Raw genomic sequence first — 12,034 nt, 5'->3', positions numbered from 1 at the left:
CTGCAGACAATCCATGTAGAACATAACTTGCGAGCAATATAATCCCCAAGTTGTAAGTCAAAAATATCCATACATTTATTTTTTACCCTACTCCACAGACCCCTTTAATCCCCCCCCCCCCCTCTATATATGTTTTATGTAAACTTGCAAAATATCTCTCTTTCTTTAAGGAGATTTTTGTTTATTTTACATGAAAAGACTTATTTTTATTTTACATTCCTAGTTTTATCTTTATTTTATCATTGTAGTCTTAATAAAGACCAAACACACTCCATAAATAACCCACTTCCATTTTCTGTTCATTCACTCTCACTTTCTGCGTACTCTACACAGCGTATATATGTACGCAATAAATTGCGTATCTAAACCTACGCAATTATTATTTTTTCGTACGCTAATATATAAATATACTTTACTTTTTTTTTAATTTTAATTTTATTTTATCTTAACTTCAGTATATTAACTTTTTTCTCAACTAAGCTCTACACAGTTCAAAATTAATGATATCCTCACATCTGTTAGGACTGCCTCAAAGATATCTAAAAAAATTCTCTCCTTGTCCCCTATGGGACAAGTTAACTATTGTATTTTTAGTCACCTGAACATTGAGGTTGGGAGAGCAGGGTAAATAGCACACTGACGTACCTGAACCACCTGAAACAACCTGACGCACCCTGACGCAACCGGAGGCATTTTGACGGCTTACACACCCCCCGACTGATAGCGAAACGAAGTTGAAGTACACACACACACACACACCCCGCCACCGAACAGCGGCCATACCCATGGACAGCCAAGCCCCCATTGGAACCCCAGAAGGGTCCTGCACGCCCGCAGGACCTCTAAGAGCCGACCAGTTTTTGGCTAAGGAGGAACCAGAAAGAATGGGTCAAGTGTAACTGTCCAGCAGCTGCAGCCTACATTGATTTATTATTATAATTTTTAATAAACATATTTGTTGCTAACTCGCTGTACTGGCACCAGCAGCGAGTTAGCGCCCCTAGCTTAAAATTTTGTAATTAATAAGGTTATTATTAAGGCCATTAATGTAATGTATGTTGGTGCAAATGGTCATGTAGGCCTGCAAGCTGCCGTGCAAGAGGCGCGCAGTTGCACAGGATTAAATATCATATCATATCAGATGATTCCATTGCTTTGATACTTCCGTTGATTTTTTGTCTCAATTTTTTTCGAGATCTTTAGATTAAACAAAAGCGTTTGATAAAACACACATTTATTGTTTAAATGTTATTTTTGGTCAGCGACTGCAGTATTGATGACAAGGTTTAGGATGAATTTTATTAGTAGGGATCTTGAAATGATTTGTATATAGTAGAGTTGTTGTTATAATATGCTCAATCAACCACTTATAATATACTCCTGATAATGTTAATTGTACAACTGGATTAGGTAGAATTTAATGATTATATCCTAAAAGGGAAAATCAATTTAAATTATGCAAATTTAAAATTTCTCTTGGAGTTTAGAAATTAAAAAAAATGTTAAGACATTAACCTACGTGAGAATGGTTTATCATTAATCTCTCTAATTCATTCTCAATAGTATAAAATTACCGAATGGGTTTAGTAGAATAACCATTAAGTACATGTGTATAATTAAGAGTCAACCATTTGTTAATTAAAATTAGGAATTAATTTCTATATATTAAAAATGAGGAGTTTTGACCGCCCTGATAAATTTATAATAATTTTAGAGCCCCGACTGGTTTAGGTAGAATTACATGATACTACTAACATATTTACTACTGAGCCACCACACCAGTCTATACACTAAAGCTTTTGTTTACAGACTTGTGTATGCTAAGAATAATGGATTCCTCATTTCTGTGTCTCCATTCACAGAACGTGGCAATATTTTGCCAACTTTTTTTTGTCAAAAATATAATTTGTTACCAAGAAGATAAATGCCATTAAGCAATGACATTAACATTAGAGTAAAACACTAGAGGGAGAAAGGGCTAAATAACTGTATCTCCCCATCATAACCACCTTGTGCAACCTTTCTATTGGGTCTTTAAAAATCAACCAATGGTGTCACTTATATTAACACAGCCAAGTAGCAGAAAATAATTTAGAAGCAGACTAAATAAGATCAATATTCGGCGCTTGTGTTGAAAAGAAAACTTTCCACACACAAAAAAATCTAAATTTATTTTAAATTTAAACTTCTTATTCTTTTACCCTTCTGTACAAAAGTTTTAGTTTTGATTTTTTTTAGGTAAGCTAAAATTGAAAGTTAAAGATTACTTAATAGTTAAAACAAGCTACAACTTGCTAAATTATTTAATAGTTATTTCTTGCATCGTATTATAAACAGCTTTCTGCGGATATAAAATATACAATGTAACATAATGTTAGATTAAAACCAGTTTTTAGCCCCGAGATGCACGGTCTAAAAAAACAGGTTTTAATCTTATGATTGTACATTTTTATATTTGTAGAAAACTGGATATGATACTATGCTAAACATAATTTTCGTTTTGATGAAAACCAGGTCTAATCCACCAGATATTAATCAGATTCAAAAGAATACGAGAAATGAATATACTAAAACTGAATTAATGCGGCAGTCTATTTTTGACTTTTGAAGGTTTTAAAAGTTTAATTTTGATAAAAATGTACTTGAAAAACTTAAAAGGGACATTTGCACACGACACAACAGAGTTACCAAATTATAATCAATAAAAAATCTATATTTTAGCGAACCTGGAGCCCAAGCTGTTATTTAACAAAAATAACGGCTCCAGCAAAAAATATGGCGGCTCTCGGCTCCGCAACCCTGGTTACAAGGCACTAACATCCATACTATTGCAGACAATCAACATTTCATACTAAAAGCGCAAAATTATAATTTTTCCTGTATTCATTTGAAACTGATTAATATCCAGTGGATTAGAACCAGTTCTCCATATGAAAAAATTATGTCTAGCATCGTATTATATTTAGTTTTCTACAAATGTAATAATGTATAATATATAAGATTAAAAGCAGTTTTTTAGCCCGTTCCTTCTGCATCTCGGGACTAAAAAACTTGTTCTAGTATTATAATTGTTCATTTTTTATCCGTGGAAAGCTGTTTATAATATGATGCAAAAATATCTATTCTTTGATTAAGGTCATGTTAGAAAAACATAGAAAAGAATACAATTCTGTCAATCTAGCAATATTGGGAGAAAAATGAAAAGGTTTCCTTTTTTGCAAGGACGTTTTTATTACCACTCCCACACAGTTGTACCACCTTGCCTTCCCCTTTCCACCCCACCACACATTATTTCCTCCTCTCTGTCAATGATTCTGCCTTTTTCCTATTAATGCGTCCCCTCTATATTTATTTCCTCTGATCAATTTATCCAAAAGACTAAAGATTGATGTTTAATAAATCATCTCTTTTATTCTTATTATTATAACTGCTGTGTAAATATAAGTAAATGAGGGTAATATGGGCTTTATTTGTATCTTTAAAAATACTTTTTTTTGTCATATTATTAGCGGTTTCGCCCCAAGCCTCTAGGGGCTTTGCCCCAAGGGGTAAATTAAAAAAAATAAGTACCTCTGGTGCTGCAACCACAACATTAAAAATAGGGAGGAATTTTCTTTCTTTTTTTGGGGGGGGGAGGGGTCCTGGGTGTCCCACCCCTAAGAAAATAGCCTAAAACCACAACAGGACCAGTAACTATATGCCCTGAAGAGTAGAATCCAATCGGTTCAGTGGTTACCGAGATCTTAAGGGACAGACGGACGGACAGACATCAAGCTACTTTGTATTATAGATTACATCTCTGTAGTATGACGGTATGAAAGTTTTTTTTTCAAGTGACATTTAGTAGCCAGGTTTTAGACTATTTTTAGGATAGGTAAATCAGCTTAACGAAATTTATTTAGAAGTACCATCTTACCCTGAAACCCTAGATTCTGAGTGCACATCAGCTTGTAAATTCCTTTCACTTATTATAATGTAAATGATTTTGGCAATAATATGATTCTATTCTAAGCAATAAGAATTATGCAATTAAGTTTGCAAAATAAGAAATATTGGTATATTTTACGTAGCAAAGATTCTGTACGATTAGTTGGTTTTAATGTATTTTAAAATAAGGGGGGGGGGGAGTGTTAAGCTCGTCTAGGCACTTTGAGGAAAACCGCCAATACCTCTAAATAACTAACATCTGTCCCTCAAGGCATAATAAGACAGATATAATTGTATATTTTCTTCTCTGTAGAGCAGTATCTTGATTTTTCAAACAGTGTATTTTTTCATGCGATTTACTAGCAGTTTCTTATTTTAGTTGTACTATATGATTTCATTTTAAAAAGACATTTCTATACCTATTGCAATATTAGTTTATTATATTTTTTTCTCATAACGAAAAAAATGACGAACCCCAAACTGTCCCAGAATTTTTGCAAGACGATTCCTGTGACGTTATATAGAAAGGGAAGGTGGGAAGAAAATTTCTTCCCTTTTCTCCCATCTCTATTGAAGAGATTTTCTTCCCCCCTTCCCTTTTTCTTTCCCGAAACGTATATGACGTAACTGTTTTTAATTTTACATTTTATATCCGCGGAAAGCTGTTTATAACACGATGCGAGAAATAATTATTCTTAGCAAACATTTACTTAATTATTGAGATTGTATGCCATGTTATGTAATCCATTAAAAATTATATGTATTAAATAAATGTAAATTTAAGATTAGATTATATTCGCTTTTTCCTTAAAAAGGATGACGATATACATAAAAGCGAAGCTCTGAACTGGTAGGACAAACGGACATTAACACTTGTAGTGTTTCAAAACTGAATAATCAGAATATAAATGTATAAAAGTCTAAACAAAGTAAAGTAAATTTGTTTTAAAAAATGCTTAGGAACAGGATATTGTCTCAGGACATACTTACATTTTTAGGACTTGACTATAGAGATGCTTCGCTCATAACATTATTCTTTGTTGTCCTAGGAATCAGTATTCCAAAAATCAGATCAAAAACATAAAAATTTGTAGTTAAAAAAGTAAAAAAGTCAACATGCTTAAAATGGACGTACGGACATTCTGGTAATGATTATATCGAGTTGCTACGCTTTTTAAATCAATCGTACCTAACTACTAGAGGAATCACCATGCAAAGTTTGAAATCGATAGGACAATTCTAACATTTCTAAGTTAACGACTAAAGCTATCCGTTCCGGACGGACCAATCCTAACAATAGAAAATATTCTCTTTTAAAAAGCTTTGAAATGAAATTTAATGTAAACTTAGGTTGACAGGTCTACAAATAGTCTTGAAAAATTAGTTTTAACATCTGATGTATCTTATCTGTATATAAGAATAATTTAAACTTTATTAGCTAGAGATAATTTTAGTATATTTGAAATTAAGAAATGAGCAATCTGAATTTTTTAAATACAAATCTTATGCAACTTATTTGTATAGTCCCTTTTGCGGCAACGCCTCTTAAGGGGCGTATCGTCGTATTTTTAACATAAGTTTTTATAGGTTAGGTTATGTTTGGTCAGGTGATTACCCAGCAGGGGCTAGAAATAGGGGAAAAGCTACTGTGAGAAAACGACTACACGCCCCTTAAGAGGCGTTGCCACGAAATTTCTTATTAGTTCAGAGTTGTAAACCTGAAAAATTGTTTATAATTTTAGATATCTATGAATAGTTTCTTTATTGTAAATTATTTGTTTGATTTAAATTGTAGAAAATCATAACATTAAGATATGATTGATAATAGTTATTTCTCGCATCGTATTATAAACTACTTTCCGCAGATATAAAATGTACAATTATAAGATAAAAACTAGTTTATGATTGTACATTTTTATATTCGTAGAAAGCTGGATATAATACGATGCTAGACATAGTTTTTTCGTATGGATGAGAATCGGTTCCTATCCACCGGATTCGAATGAATACGAGAAATAAGATTCATCAATTACTTTTTCCATAACTTGAATTTATTTTCTCCTAAATCCTAAAAAAAGCTGAATTGTTTGGTTGAATATTTGATGATGCATCTTCTTTAATAAAAGAACAATGAAAGAGAGAGAGAGAGAGAGAGAGAGAGAGAGAGAGAGAGAGGAATGGATACAAACCCAGGGATAGGATAATGGAGGATAATTAATCTCTCCAACTCTGACAATTGAAATTTGGCCTTGAAACCTTAATATTAATTGGAGCAAGTAAGGATTGAGTATTATTTTAACCGCCATTGTCTCTCGCCTCCCTGACACAAACAACTCTTTGCTTTATCCATAAGTGAATACATGCATATAAATAGTAAATAGAGAAGAACCAGCCCTCCTCCCCCCCCCCCCACACCCAAACTTACTAAAGGGAAGTTGTTGTTGAGACTACGATTGTTGATGGGGATGGAGATAGTTTTGTTGTATTGTAATGAGCATTGATTATGCAGATATGGTTAGCAAGAGAATGTGTTTTCTTCTTTATTGCTTATGGAGAGAAAGGAATATTCATACAATTTATAATTAATTTAGGCATACAAACTTATTATACACATATGTAGGCTCCTATATGTAGGACAAACGCAGGAGTCCCAAACGTCGGTGACGAAACTTAACTTAACCTATCCTATTTTAAACTGTCTTATCGGGTTTTAAATGCCTAACCCCTGCGCGGGAAGCTTATTTACAAACTCAAATCTTAACCTAACATAACCTAACCTGTATAGAAAGTATTAATCAAATTAATATTTTAACACTCCTGCGTTTGTCCAGTGCGACGTTTGGGACTCCTGCGTTTGTCCTGGAACCATATGTAGATATTATTTTTGTGGAATGGTTTTTGTCAATGTACTTTCATGAAAATGACACACTTTAATAAATCTATAATTTTCAATAGATCTAGAATAGAAATTGTTATTAACCTATTTGTTTTGTTAAATACAACAAGGATGACAACATCCATAAAAGCGAAGCACTGAAACGGTAGGACAAACGGACATGAACACTTATATAGTGACAGAACTGAATAATCAGAATATAAATGTATAAGAGTCGAAGCAAAATTGTAAGTAAATTTGTTGAAAAACTGCATTATACAGAATAATGTTTATGGACATACTTACATATTTAGGACTTGATTATAGCGTTGCTTAAATATTTGTTGTTAAAAAAGTAAAAAAATCAACATGTTTAAAATGGACGTACGGAAATTTTGGTAATGATTATAGAGTTGCTACGCTTTCTAAATCGTGCCTAACTACTAAAGGAATCACCAACCCGCGACCGTGGCTCAACACGTAGCGCATCCGCTCGTCGTCGGGAAGGTGATAGGTTCGAATCTCGGGCCGACACCGCGTCATAACTAAAGACGTTAAAAATGCCAAAATACCAAAAAAAAAAATACCAAAATCAGATTCCGTAGGAATCGCACATGACCTATCTTTATTTTGTACATTTGTACATCAGAGGATTATTATATCCCTTCTCAAGAAATAAAAATCAGATTCCGTAGGAATCGAAACTAATCATTACACCTTGTTCACTTAGGTACATGATACGTTATATATTAGAGTATCTTATTTTATTTTTGGATTTTTGGATTGGACCAGCGTTATCGCGATATTTATCGTTATCCTGTAATTATTGGTGTGGAGATGTCCTTAGACCCGGACATAACTCCACTCTATAATGAAAATAATTTGTTACAAAGGAAACTGTCTAGGTAGAGCTGCAAAGGGATCACAACGGGAATAGCGACTTCTTTTGAAGGTTTTGGTTCCTTAATTGTTCCGAATTTACGCTTGGAGAAGTTGCAACTGATAGTAGGAGGATATCTGAAATACACAGCAAGATATTGTATTCTATCATTGTTAAGATTATTTATTATTTATTTGCACATATAACATTGTATCGGCTTGGCAAGCGTCAAAGTACACCAGTGGCTCCACAACCCTAAATGGGTTATGCCAACTATCTGGTACAATGTTGCATGGAATTTTTCTTGTAAAATGTTATTTTCATCCAATTCGTACTGGCCTGGTAACTAGGTGGAGACGAAGTTCGGCCAATTCCATGCTAGGTACTTAATAATAGTTATTATGTATATTGTTATCAAACCTGCATCAAACATAACAAAACAGAGGAATCAAACCAATCAAAGCATAGTAACTTAATGTATGATATATATCTAATAAAATATGTTGTACCTTTGAGGAAAATAAATCTTATCTTATCTTATCTTACTGCTGCTATGTCAGATGCGCGACACAAATAGTTAGAGTAGGGGGAATGCCTTGGCCCAAAAACAGGCTCAACTCGTTACCATGCACAGTTGGGACTTCTTAGACAAAGGTCGTGCATCACAGAGAGTTGGTTGTCTGATGGATGTTACTTAGCCTAATATCCTTGGGTGTTTGGACAGAAAAGGGTGCGTTACAGTCATCCTTAGTTCTCCTGGATTGCTGGACCAGGACCTGGACAGTACATCAAGTCGATAAGGTCCTGGACTGCAATCCCGCCCGTACGAGGTAATCTAGGTAAAAGGAATCACCATGCAAAATTTGAAATCGATAGGACATTTCTAACATGCCTAAATTAACGAAAAAAGCTATCCGTTACGGACGGACGGACCGACCCTAATTATAGAAAAGCTTCGCTTTTAAAAACTTCATTAGGGCTTGCATTATAACAAATTTAGGAAGCTTAGTGGAGTGCTTATGTGCTTGGTTATACACTTACACTAATTTTTATAATTAAAGATATACATACAAAATTACCTAGAATTTTTTTTATTGATATTCGCTTCTTATGGATATTATTATTCTTGTTAGTTTATTCTCAGAATAAAATGTAAATGGAACCCGTATGTTGCTTTTGAACTTTAATTCCAAGAAAGTTTGAGATGAAACGATATCATTGCTATAGAATAAAACCTGCGGTTTCTTAAATCACTAACTTAATTATAAACAAGGATGACAACGGTAGGACAAACGAACATTACCTCTTGCTGAGTGGCAGAACAGAAAATGCAGAATATAAATATATGAGTCTTAATAAAATTGTAAGTAAATTGTTTGCAAAACTGCTTAAGTACAGGATTTTGTTTCAGGACATACTTACATTTTAAGACCTTGATTATAGAGATGCTTCTCTTATAATATTAGGTAAACTGTGATGTTATATTCCAAAAATCAGATGAATATGATGATAGAGTTGCTACGTTTCCTAAATTGTAACCAAATGTTATTATCATTTTAAATCGATAGGATAACTCATTAAAATAGAAGTTTAATTCATTTATTTTAGTTTAAATGTTTAAAATGGACGTACATATTTTTTGGTTGTGATTATAAAGATGATACAGATTCGGAAAACCTTATGTAGGGTTTTAAGTTTATAGGACTATTTCAACATGCCTAAAGCGTCGAGAGCTAACCGTTACCAAAGAACGTTCACAACACATGTGTTTAATTGTAGAAAAGCTTTTCTTTTTAAAAAATCAACAGATCTATAGTATAGATGTATATACAGACAACTACCTCCCTTCCTTTTTCAAAGACCTCTTTCGTCTGCTACTTTGCTGTGTTATTATAAGCGACACCATTGGTTGATTTTCAATGACCCAATAGAAAGGTTGCACAAAGTTGATGCGTTGTGAAGATACAGTTATCTAACCCTTTCTCCCTTTAGTGTTTTACTCTAATAAAAAACTGGTTCAAAATTATACTATTACACATTACCTACTAAAAAAATAAAAGAAAACTAGTTAAAAATCGATCATTAGTTAAAAGCTGCAGTATGTTAAGATCTATTACAATGGGGAGGATGAAAATTTTTTCCCTGTCTTAATTCTCCCTGCATTAATTAAGATATAAAATTCTCACTAATAATGAATTTTCATTGACTAAAGAATTTGAACTTAGAATTGTACTACAAATTAAAATGGATAATCTGCTGGTGTATAGTTTTAGTTAACTTGGTTTTGGGTTGTAAACAAGGGGATGTGGAAAAACAAAGTAGAAGGTGCATAAAGGGAATTATAATAAATACAATATCTCATTTAGATACATGAAGTATAGCATTGGAAAATTACAAGTTAAAGGAAATATTTGTATCATTCTACTCTAAGAAAGTCATAAGCTTGTACGTCTTATAGTACTTTCTTTCTATCGTCCTTAGAATGGATATAGAATATACGTGGATATTATAACAGGGGAAAAATAGTCGTCAATTTAGGTTGCTAACATAGACATCACTTATTGGTCAGTTCGTTCATCCAGTAGGAGGGAAGGGGGGTGGATTGGAGAAATCGTTGTTTTAGCCACCTACAAGTTTCACTTATTAGTTTATATGGTGTTAGATCCAAGTAATAATAAATACATTTCCATTGTGTTACTTTTAGTTGCAAGTTTAATATAATTAAGAAATCAAACATTAAAGATAAATTAATTTTAAGTGAAGAGATTTTTTCAACCTTGAAACTCAGATACCAAGTAGTATTTCTTTTCCTCTCAATACTGTATGAATTCCCTCTTACATTCATCAGTTACCCCACAACTCCGACACTAGTTTTTTTTGTAGATTTATATATCAGGGACAGAAAGGTTCTTTAAAATCAACAATCCTTTCTTTCCACTGTTATTTATAGGCTAACAATTAGAGTAAAACACTAAAGGGAGAAGGGGTTAAATAACTGTATCTCCCCATCACAATGTCCTTGTGCCGACTCTCAATTGGGTCATTAAAAATCAACCAATGGTGTCTTGGATATTAAAACAGCCAAGAAGCAAAAATAATTTGGTACCAGACGATTAAGGTCATTGAAAAAGGGAAGGAGGTAGTTTAAGTTATCAATCTGTATATACAATTATACATATATACTATAGATATGTTAGCTAACAAATTACGAGTAGTAATTCAAAGAATTTTGGGGGAATTAATATATCATTCGGCGTCCTATCCCTGATATTTCTATACAGGTTAAAACATGAGATCCCCCTAAATCCCCAGACTCGTATCACCTGCAGAATCTAAACTGTTGTTTTAACTACTTTTCTTCCCCATACTTTGTCAACAGGGCTCAGCAGCCGCAGTTACACTTTTTTAGAAGGTCATGGTCGTTCAGTTTTTTGGGAGGACCCGCATTCACCAAGCATTCTACAATAACTTGTACTCTTTTTTAGCTCTTTCGCGACCGACTAAAGTAGCTGCTGAATGTTGAAATTTTAACCGTACCCTTTAGCCAAAACAACTTCTAGCAATTCAACATGTAGCAGTTTTAAGCTTAGCTTTGTTTTTTAGTATCTTTTGAAAACAATGCAATGCAAAGCCGCTAAGAAAACTGGCGGCTGATCAGCCCTGCTTTGTTCACAGAGTTCATCAAACATTCCACCATTCATATCCCAATATATATAGGAATGTGTTTACACTTGGTATGCTCTTTTATAATTTCACATAATCAACCACTTTTCTCCTTTAAATAAAAATCTTTAAATATCTTATTGTTAGTTCTACACAGTGTGTTCGAAGGTGCTTTGACTTTTGTGTCAGAATCTAAATTGGGAAATTGAGAAAATTAGGTTTGAAAATTTTAAGTTCAATTTTCATCCCCTAGGAGTTACCGTATAATCATGACAAGAAAAGCAAAGATTAATTATTTAAAATTTTGAACAAGCTTGCTTTTATAAAGGTCTTCATAAAACCACTCCTGAAGTGAGTTGATACATGCCCATTTTTTATCAGTTGCTTTGCTAAGATCACGAAAATTCAGCCATAAATAAATCATATATAAAGAGGTTTTATGAAAGACTTCATAAAAGCAATGTTGTTCAAAATTTTAAATAAATAAGCTTTGATTTTCTTGTCATGATTATGCGGTAACCGGCCTAGGGGATGAAAATTGAACTTGAAATTTCAAATCTAATTTTCTCAAAAACGGCTGCATTTTAGATTTTATTGAAAAGTGAAATGAAGTTACCTAACCTAGGGTAATGAAATGCACTATGTCCCAATTTAGGTTCTGAGTCAAAAAGTCAAAGCACCTTCGAACG

The sequence above is a fragment of the Acartia tonsa genome, chromosome 1, assembly GCF_053477335.1.
Source record: "Acartia tonsa isolate MP-2025a chromosome 1, ASM5347733v1, whole genome shotgun sequence".
Classification (NCBI taxonomy): Eukaryota; Metazoa; Arthropoda; class Copepoda; order Calanoida; family Acartiidae; genus Acartia; species Acartia tonsa.
The sequence above is the reverse complement of the archived record's forward strand: the minus strand, read 5'-3'. Positions refer to the sequence as shown.